Source organism: Hydra vulgaris, chromosome 01 (genome assembly GCF_038396675.1).
Source record: "Hydra vulgaris chromosome 01, alternate assembly HydraT2T_AEP".
Lineage (NCBI taxonomy): Eukaryota > Metazoa > Cnidaria > Hydrozoa > Anthoathecata > Hydridae > Hydra > Hydra vulgaris.
In genome coordinates, this window is record NC_088920.1 from 55,059,660 (window position 1) to 55,071,885 (window position 12,226).

The window sequence follows — 12,226 nt, forward strand, 5'->3', positions numbered from 1 at the left end:
CTAGTATGTTGACATGAAACAAATCAAAAGCATTTTTTTAAACCGTTTTCTAAAATTATAAAACATTCAAAAAATTAAGGGTTTCTAATACATTAAATGGCTGTATTTTTTGAGCGCTAAAATACAGGGATGCGGAGTCCCAAAAAGGACTCCGGATTTGAAAGTCACAAAAAGATTACTTTATCCTAGTTTTTGGTATCCAGTAGCTCCAAAAATATAAATAAGTTTATAGACTACTAATAAGAAAAAAATTAAGACTTTTAGGTTAGAGGAACAATCATTTTTAGAACCCGGAGTCTTTAAGTATATGGCGGCAAGGACTCCGGGACTCCTGGCATAAAAAAATAAGCTTCAAGTCATTAAATCTCATAAGTTTTTTTCTTATAGCAGATTTATTTGCATTATAGGTAAAATAGAAGAACTCGTCTTCTTGTTCATTCTTTTCAATCTTTTTAACTCGATTAACCATTCAAGCCTCTATAACTTTACTGATAGTCTTTCCTGTTTAAAATATAGGTTCATATTCCTTTACAAGTTCTAATTGAATAAACATTCATGTTCAAAATTAGTTCAGCGTTCACTAGTACTTTAATCAATTAAATAATTGACACTTTTTGTATAGACACACAACAGAAACAGATATGCAACTTTCTCAATAAAGTCTTGCTTTTCGCAGGCTTTTGATTTTATTTTTGGAGAGTCTGAAGTTTTTTTCAAAAAAAATTTGAGGCACACAGTACTTGTTTTGAGAATTGGAACATAAAAACCTTTAAAAAATATCCCCAACACACCTTGGGTCAAGATAAACTAGCTACAAACAAAAGGTTATACCTTAAATAGATCATAATTTTTTTATTTTTTTTTTTATTATTATTTTATTTATTTTTGTCAAGCAACTATTTACAATTAAAGATGATTTCCGACATATAAAATATTTAAAAATATTAAATACAAAATACACTTTATCATATATAGTAGTTTCAAGACTGGAGAACCTGAAGAAGATAAAATCTTATCATCAGTAACTTTTGATAATAAAAAGTTTATTGTTAGAAAAAATCAAGTAAGGAATCTTGATTGACAATTAGTTCTATTATGTTCTTTTTGAATTTTTGAGAGGTATTGGCTTCTCTTAGTTTACAACTCATGCTTGTTAAATGGTTCCATAGCATTAAGCCACGATAGGAAATGGCAAAGCTCGTAAGTTTTGATATAGGGAAAGGTTTTTTATAATTTCCGGTTGATCGAGTGTTGTATCGGTTTGATATTTTAGGAAAAATATTTTCGAAAACCTTCGGAGTTTTTTTAAACTGATGTTGGAACATAAATTGTGTGATTTTGAATACATTTATTTCATAAATATCAAGTGCCCTCATACTTCTTAGAAGAGGTTTAGCGTTTGTGAAGCGATTTTGAAAATAAATAATGCGTGCTGCATGATTTTGTTGTTTGAGGAGACATTTGAGTTTAGATTTGTTCGTACTACCCCAAAGAATATTGCCATACGATAAATAACTATGTACGAATGCAAAATATAGCTGAATTAGGGTAGATTTGTCTATGATTTGACGGGTTTTATTTAAAATACCATTATTTCTTGAGATTTTATTGCTAATATACTTAATATGATCTCTCCAGGATAAGTTTTCATCTATTAAGACACCAAGTAATTTATTTGTGAAAGAGCGCTCAATTTCCATGTTATTTATATATAGCATTGGTAAGGATTTAGGAATATATTGAAACTTTCGTTTAGAATGGAATAAGGAAAACTTAGTTTTAACAGTGTTTAAAGATAGGCTGTTCGTGTTAAGCCAGATTGATATTTGTTTGCAACTTGAAATAGAGAAATAATGTTATTGTGAGAATGAAATAAAGTGGTGTCATCTGCAAACATGATGGTAGACATAGTATTTGATGCTTTATATAGATCGTTGACGTATATTAGAAATAGTAGAGGACCTAAGATGGAGCCCTGTGGAACCCCGCATAATATTTTAAGTTTGTTTGTCTGAAAAACGTCATTTAGAGATATAAACTGTTTATTTAGTAACTAGTAAACTATTTATGGTATGTATGGCATATTCCATAATATTTTATTTTATCTAGTAAAGTTTGATGGTTAACGGTATCGAACGCTTTTGACAAATCTAGAAATATACCTAAAGTGAAATTGTTATGAGAAGATGCTCCACTGATAACTTCAACTATTTGCATAAGTGCATGCTCTGTAGAGTTATTTGATCGAAAACCATATTGGTTACAATAAAGAAGATTGTTTTCGTCCAAAAAGGAAAATAGCCTATTATACATGATACGCTCGAGGATTTTAGAAAAAACTGGTAACACTGAAATAGATCGATAATTTGAAACCAGACTTTCATCTCCTGTTTTAAAAATGGGTGTAGTAATTGCAATTTTAAGTTTATTTGGAAAAACACCTGTATTGAGCGATTTGTCAAAAACATCTAATAAAACATCTTTAATAAATCCATAGCAATCTTTGATTATGCTTGCTGAAATAAAATCATAACCTGTTGCTTTTGTATTGAGTCCTCAAGTTCTTAACTAGTGATTTTTTTTATATAACTGATAACTTCAACTAGTTGCATAAGTGCATGCTCCGTAAAGTAATTTGATCGAAAACCATATTGGTTACAATAAAGAAGATTGTTTTCGTGCTATGGGATTGGCAAAGCGCATTGATTATTTTTTACTTCGTAAATATCGTGTTAGAGTAGTTCAGCAGGTTCTACATAATATTTGAGGGACCATGTTTGTCCTGATCACCCAAGGACATTCCTAACTACTTTGCGTACGCTATCTAGGAAATGGCATCTTTCACGATCTTATGTAATACCTGATTTTGCCAATACAATATCCACATACATAGCAAAATATATCTTAAGAATTTAACATCCTCTAGCCATTATGAGAAAAATAGAACATACCCAAACGGCAAATATTCGTTTTTAAAACAATTTAATTTGGTCTTTAGAAATTTTAAATTCGTATTTGATAACATGCAAGTTTTTATATACGTTTAACGAAAGATTTTACAATGCAGAAACCGAAAACTTCGTATTTGAAATACCTAATAAAGGCGTATTTTTTGTCAACAGTAGGGGAGACCGGGGCTAGTTGCAACAAAATTTAAAAAACTGCATTTATCTCCTTAAACTTTAATATTTTTGAAATTTTTTTTTCAGGGTTATAAAATAGATCTTAGTGACATGTTAATCCAACATTGATAAATATAATACAAAACTTAGTTATTCCGCAATAGTGAAACAAAAATGAAAAAAAAAATGTTGCAACTTACCCCGCGTCGGGGCAAGTTGCAACAGTGAACGGGGCAAGTTGCAACACATTACTTTAAAAGAATAAGCCTTGTAGAGTTCACAGAAAAATTACTTGTCAATCTGTAATTTCTATTTGGCAACAAAAATTTTATAATTACAATAAAAGAAAGTAGTATTTTCCTTGAGTTGCAATACATTTATTATGCTAGACTTCACATATACCTGACTTGTTTAGTAATCTAAAAACTGTTTTTGAAAAAAAAAATTTCTCTTGGTCAAATAAACAACAATTAAGTTTAAAAAAAGACAAGAGGAGTATTTAGGATATTAAGTTCTGTTTTTTCTGTTTTTAGGATATAAAAACACAATAACATTTTGTTTAAAAAACAATTTTTTTAATGCAAAAAATTACATTAATTCCATTTTAATTCACCTTTAATGTTTTTTTTTTTAATTGTTGGTGTGGAAGTATTAGACTTTCTCTTTTTAGAACTAACTTCTTTTTCAGCCATAAGTCGCTGTTTTACTGGAGTATCTGTAAGAATTTCTGCATACTTTCTCTTTGATCTAGTGAGTATTTCTTTCCTAGGTTGTGCTTTTGGCAGAGGTCTTACATTCTCTGGGGAAAATTCTAATGATGCCAGAGATGGAATTGCATCTGAGATTGAATTTGATATACTAATATCAATACCTGCTTTAGATTGAGTTTCTGGACAATCAGTAACAAATGATGGAGCAAAATCTGCATCTGAAAATATATCCTTATCATATGGGAATATTCCTGCCACTCTAAAACCAGATGTTATGTTTTGTTGTGTAAGAGAATGCTGTAAGGCTATTTTTGCAATTCCTGGCAAATCATATATACTCATTGTTTTTCCTGGCCATTGTTTCATCCATGAGTCTTGTGCATTAGCTACGCATTTTTTGAATGGTCCGAATACAGATCTATCTAGAGGTTGCAACTTATGTGAGCAATGAGGAGGGAAGGAAAGCAAAACTATACCATTATTTTTACACAATGTTATTAATTGAACAGATAAATGAGACTGATGGTTGTCTAAAAGTAATAGCACAGGACTTTCTTTTGTGGGCTTGACGTGCCGAATAAAGTGGTTTAAGTAAGTAACAAAGCACTCTTCATTCATCCACCCTGACCCATTCGAAGCACCAATGCATTCATTTGGTCCATCACGAATAAAGTGATCAAAAAATTTCTTTCTCGGAAATAGAAACATTGGAGGCACACTATTGCCACATGCATTTACAGCTAACACCATTGTCACTAGTGTCCCCCGTTCTTGAGATGTTAATGCTCCAACTTGTTTAATACCTTTACGAGCAATTACCTTGTTTGGTTTTTGCACAGTAGTGATACCAGTCTCATCAACATTGTAAATATTAGATGCAGAAAAATGATTTCTATCTAAAACACCTGATAATTTTTGAAAAAATACACCTACATTAGCACGATTAAAACTAGTTGCTCGTGCAAGACTTGTTGCTTCTGGAGTTCTAATAGACAATCCTGAATGTCGATTTAAAAACCCTCTCATCCAGTCAGGACCAGCCATTGAAAGTTTTAACCAAGATTTTGGAAAATTAAGGTTATACTTTATAGCACATTCAAATGCAAGTTTTCGTGCTTCATAAGGTGATAATCCAAAATAAATATCAGAAGCTGTTGATATATATAAAGCAATAGCTTTTTCTTGTTCTAAATTGAAAACTTGGCGCGATTTTTTATAACCAGGAATAGGTAGCGGCATTCCCATATTAATAGCTTTTTTTACTTTATTTATGTAACGAAAAAGAGTTGAGTAGTGGATTCCATACTTTTTTGCTGATGCTCTAATCGATATTTCTTTTCCATCAATAACATGGTTTGCTGCCTCTATTACCACTGCTGTTGGATAAAGTCCTTTTTCAGTTTTTCTCTTATAAGTTCTCATTTACAATTTTTACTTAAGCACAAAATAACAGTTTAATCAAATAACAATAAAATAAAAAAACATTAAAGTAATTTTACACAACTTAACCTACATCATAATTTATTTATATATGAATGATTAACGTATCTTTGCATATATGTATACATGTATATACATATATATATATATATATATATATATATATATATATATATATATATATATATATATATATATATATATATATATATATATTTATATATATATATATATATATATATATATATAGTATATATAAATTTAAAACAAAATTTTATGATAAAAATAAGTTTAAAAAATAAATAAATAAATAAAAGCTTATATAAGTTGTATATGTAAATAATATATATGAAACGTATTTATATATATATTTATGTATTATATATTATGTATATATATATATATATTTATGTATTATATATTATGTATATATATATATATATATATATATATATATATATATATATATATATATATATATATATATATATATATATACATGTATGTAATATGTATATTAAACATAATATACATATAAAATACATGTATATATACATAATATGTAATGCATAAACATATATACATATATATACATATGCTTTATATATATTATATACATTTACAATTTATTTAAACTTGTCTTCATCAAAAAATTTTTGTTTTCGTTTATATTTGTTTGCGCTGTTACATAAAAAAAGCGTCCATTATTTTAGAAAAAACTAGTTAAGTGCGTAAAATCAACAAATCCCGCAGCTAATTTATGAATCTACTTACCCCAAGCAATTTAATGCAACTTACCCCATAGGCATCATTATCACTCGAATCATTGTATATAATTATTTTTATTAAAAAAAAAATTTTTCTTTTGACTTATCGTGTTTGAAAAAGATTTTTTTAACTTACCATAACTTTATTATGGTCATATACCTCTAAGTTTAAAGTAAAACCCAAAAAAACTTCAAAAACGAAATTTAGAATTTTATATCGAAAAAAAAAAAACATCAATAACTTTTGAAATTTTTATTGAATAACTGTAAGTTTTTTACAGCTGACGCGTTAAAGTTATAGTTATATTATTTAAGAAAAATTTAGGAAAAATATACAAAAACCATTCTTTAAACCGCATTGTTGCAACTTACCCCTGTTGCAACTAGCCCCGGTCTCCCCTATATGTAATATTATCTGTCTTGTAACTGGCTGCTTTTCTTTCCTCATCCAAGTGTCGGCTGCAAAAGAAACGCACTAAATACATTCCGTGAAACGTCTTGTGATGCACCTACGACGTAATAGCGCTCTGTTGCCGGTAAAAACGTTGTAAATTTGAAACGGTCAATCATACAGAAATGTTTTTTACATTTTTGGAATTAGAAAAGAAAATTGAAATAAAATATAAAAAAATTTATAGTGAGCAAAATTTGTGTAAAAATTTGTATCATTGTTTTATTACATAGTTTTGATTAGAAAGTTTTAAAGCTCTCAAAAAAGAGAGTTTAACACGGCGTTAATTTTTGGCCTAAAGTCTTTCAGCGCGAATTGTTCGAGCGACTATTATAACTAAATGTCGTGTAGACTGGAATATTCTTACGTTTGGTTCAGTTACACTAAAAAATACAGTTAAGTAACCAAGGATCATGGCTTAATTGGTCAAAAGTTTAATGTGTTAATGTGTTGAAATATGAGTTGTATTTTTTAATCATGGAAGAATATATATATTTTTACACATTCTTCGTATTATTTTAATCATAATAAATAAGTCTACAAAATTTTTGTAGTCTTATTTATTATGATCAAAATAATACGAAATAATACTTTTTGTCAAAAAGATGCTCGATAAACCACTATGTTACCTCTTCTATACACACAGTTTTACATTTGAAATTTATACTTGCATTAATATCTTTCTTTTCAGCTAGAGATTTTGAAAGTTAATAAATATATCTTGAGATATCTTATTTTTTCTTGTAAAAATTGATATTTTTGATTTTCACAAAGTCTTAAAACCCAAAATAATGAATTAACTTTAAAATCGCTAACTAAAAATGACCTAACACACTAAGGACCACTTGCGAAATTATTTTATAAATGAAGTAAAAGATAAGTATGAGTTTATCTCTGATGTGTTTCTATGTGACTTTCTGACTAATTTTCAGAAAACTGGCAGCCATTTTTAAAAAACATTTTTTTATTATTTGATTAAAAAACAAACTATTCTTAAGACTTTATCTTGAATGTTAAAATGCAAATGTTATACAATTTTTTATTTGTTTGTCACTTGATATTTTTAAAATTTTTTTTCAAATTTTATAATTGATAAAATATATTTCATAAAAATAATATTTATTAGTAGGTATATATATATATATATATATATATATATATATATATATATATATATATATATATATATATATATATATATATATATATATATATATATATATATATATATATATATATATATCTATCTATATATATAAAACAGTTAAAAAAAATAATTACAATTATCTTAACTTGCAATGTGTGACTGGCTACACAGCAGTGTTGTCTGTCTTTTACCAAGAAATGCATTCAGATCATTTTATGAAGTAAGTTTATGTTTATTCTATATTATTGTGTTATTAGGATATTCAAACACACTAAATATTACTTTTTATTTTATTTGGCTGAGGCAAGCAGGCTTTGAAAATTATTTTTTTCTCACAAAGTTTTTGAAGTTCCAAGTTTTATCTTTTTATTATTGGATCTTCATAATTGTTTATATTAATTATTATTTTTACTTTTATATTTTTGTTTTGTTTTCTGCTTTATTTCGTATTTATGAATGTCAAAATTATGTTCATTAAATTTTAAAATTGTCTGGATTTTCATATGCATTTTTTTGTATTCTTGTATTGTGACTTCATTAAAGATATTTATGAAGGATAAATTTTTTACTTGATTACTTATTATTAACTTATTATCAAGTTGATAAACAAGTTTATTATTGGTTTCAACAGTTTTATTATTAAAGACCTCCAGGAATGTAAAGACTGGTACTACTGTGAATAAAATGTATAAACAGCTACAAAAAAGTGTTTTAGGAATTATAATTAGTATTTTTAAATGACCATTTGAATATGTTACATTATATAAGTAATGAACTGAAGTGTGCACAAATTTTCTATATTTACAGGTTTAAATGTTTTATATTATTAATTTTTCATACAAATGTTGGTGTATCTTAAAAAACTGTATTTCTCTCATTTATATTCATTAATATCCATTTATATGTTGCATGTTCAAAAATAAAAATAATTTGTAGTTTGTTTTTTAAAGTTGATAAACATACTGATACAAGGTATCAGATATACTTTGTATGTTATAGCAATCTGATACAAGGTATCAGATTAATAAAAACCTTGATGTTTGTGTTAAGGTTATCTTAGTAAAGCCATGATCCAAGCAGGGATGTGGAGTCTCAAAAGGACTCCAGATTTGTATGTCGCAAAAAGGTTCCTTCAAGTATTATAAATTTCAAAATAGGTATCACATATGTAATGACTTGTAAGGCTGTTCAGTTTTATGGTTTTTTATTAAAAGATTTGTGCTGGCAAACATCAAAAAGAATGTACAAGCAACAAATTTTTTGGTTTCATTTTATTTCTGAAAATCCTTTTGCATTTTGATTATATCTCGATTTCAGAAATTATAATTGTTCAAGTTAATAATTATTTTTTTTTAGACTTGGATTTTATTTATATCATTTCAAGATATTTGCATATAACCTTCATAAAAAGATAAGATATTCAAAATATGAAAATAATTTATTTCTATTATTTTTTATAAATATTACCTATTATAAAAATATCAAAAAAGATGACACCTTTCTTAATGTTATGCTTTTTATTTATTTTTAATAAATTAAGGTGTAGATGTATATAGGTTTTGTTGGTTTAAGGTTATATTGGTTTAAGGTTAAGTTATTGTATTGGTTTAAGATTAAGTTAAGGTTAGCTATTTACTCCACAACATATCTAAAGCTAGGCTGTTCAACAAGCTAATCAAATTACAGTGTGTGTGTAGATTTATGAAATAGAATTTACAAATTGAATGAAAATAGAACATGTATGATAAATTGATAGGACAGTAGTAATTTTTTATTTTTGCTTTTTAGGTATTGGCAGGCTGTACTTGACAACTTACTTTCCTGCAACGAAATCAAAAGAACTTCAACTTCAAACCAATTAAAATAGTTTTTAAAGCAGCATTTTCTTAGAAGAATTTTCCCTTTATTTTATTTACTAATTAGATTACTTATATTTCTTAATTTCTTTAAATTTTTTTGGAGATTTTTGTTTTACAGTTTTGGAGATTTTTATTTTACAATTTACACATCACTTTGCAATGACATCGCAAATGGAGGAAGCATTTTCTTAACGATGAAAAGATGAAAAATAAATAAAAGAGCAACAAATATATATATATATATATATATATATATATATATATATATATATATATATATATATATATATATATATATATATATATATATATATATATATATATATATATATATATATATATATATATATATATATATATATATATATATATATATATATTGTTTAGAGTAGTAAATTTGAAAAATAAAATAAAAGAAATAAAGTGAAAACAATTAAAAGATTAAAGATTAAATAAACAGAAGAACTAAAAAAAAAAAAAAGATAAAAGAATAAAAATGTTTGTGATAAATTCGAAAATAAAAAAACTTTAAGTTTTTAAAAGATACAAAAAAAAAATTTTTTAAGTTTTATTAATTTATGTTGTATGAATTATTTTATTTTTTTTATTTTGTTTAATTTTATTTTGGTTACTATATTACTTTTTTTTGCTTTATTTGTTCATTTTATTAAGGTGTCACTCCAATGACTAGTTTTTAACTATATGAGTGACACCGAACCTAATTTTGTGAAATTATAAATCACCTTGTAATTATTTTAATTTTATGGTTTTAAATAAATGGATAAAAAAACTTTTGGTGTAATAATTTTTTAATCTTAAGTTTAAAAGATTATTTTACATATAGATTTTTAGTTTTTTGATAATTAATTTTTATTCAGAAGTACAATTATAATTGGAGTGTCCAATTCTTGTAATATTTTTTCTGCAAATATCAATTTGATATTATGTTATCAATGTGAAAGTATAATCTCAAGATATAATTTAAAAAATGGTAGGATGAGGTACATAAACATACGCTTTGTTTTCTTATATATAAATTTTAAGTATAGCGCAAAATGTCTGTACCGATAGAAACCACTCGCAAAAACTTTTGATATTGATTGGTCAATTAAAATTTTGCTGTTATTTTTTTACATGGTTTCCACTTACTACGACTGTAAGTGTGAAAACACGCACAAACTGGCAATCGGGAGATTTTTGAACAAAAATTAACGCCATGTTTAGTTTATGCAATCTTTAGCAAAAGTTTTAATACTCTTTAGATAGAACTCAAACATAAAAATTATATTGTGCTCAGTATTATAACACTAGAAACATTTGGTTTTTCTAAACATTCCATAGAAGTATAAACCTTTAAGAGTTTTTTAGCCATGCTTAACACTAATATGGATTGCTAATAACTTAACAAGTTCGAGGTAATAACAAATTTTAAAACTTACATAAACTATTATACTGCAAAAAATTATTAAAACAACCCTCTCTATTGAATCCTTCAAAATTGGCGAGTTTCTAAATAAATACTTGCCAACTCAGTAGCCTATGTTAAACAATTTTTTAATTTCTGTAATGAATAGAACTATAAAATATAAAAATTTCATGAAATTCCACTACACTATCTATTTTATTTTTTTTCATTTGATATGTTTAACTATAATTTAACCCTAGTTACTATTTTAAATTAAGTATAAGGTAAAAATATGCCGTAAAAATTTATTTAGAACAAAATTTTTTCCTCTTTCATCGCTTCCATGAATTTATTTTTTTATCGCTTCAATGAATGTAACAATATGTTAAAATTTTTATTACTTATATAGCAAGCCCCGTATTAAAAAAAAATGTCTCTTAACAAAAATGAAATCAGGAAAAATTATAAATATTAACTTGAAAATTAAACTTTATTTTTCAATTAAAATCAAAAAATATTGGCCTGTTTTAAAAATCAATTTTTATAATCTAATTGGTTTAAGGAAATTGTTTATTTTTTATACTCATTATTACCTTAAATAAGCATTCTTTTGTGCAGCATATGTTAAAAATTAATTTAAAATCCTTTTATTAAACGAATAAACATGGAATTAAAATATACTGTGCTTATCAACTAAATATTTAACATCACTTAACTTTTATGTTCAAAGTTGATATAAAAATATATTTGATATTTTAACTTGTTATTTATGAATTAGCAAAAATACTTTACCCGGTTTTCAAAATAGCATTTATATTCAGCCAATAGTTTATTTTTATGCAATTGCATTTTCAATCTTTATTAGTTCTTTTATTATCAAAACCTCTATTAATTGAATTTTCAATCTCTATTACCAAAAGTATACTCTTGGTTCCCTAACAAAATTGTAACTTATAAAAACACTTGAAACCTTTAATAAATTCAATGTAAAATTAAAAACCTTCTTCTTAGCGACAATTTGCATGACAAACATGGCTTTTTCTGAGGCATTCCGTATCGAATTTTTTTCTTATTTTAAGTCGTTAGTAGTGGTCCCAGGATTGATCCCTGTGGAACTGTGGATCCTTGTGGGACTCCACACACAATTTTAAATTGTGTTACACCATTTAATAGATCATAATTTAGTTTTATCGTATGTTTGAACAATACACATTGTATTTATGGTAGACGCGTGTAATAGATGTATCAAAAGTAAACAGTATTGAACTTTGTTATATGTTTATATATATCTTATTTTAGCGCGGAGTTGTTACGCTTCCGAAGGA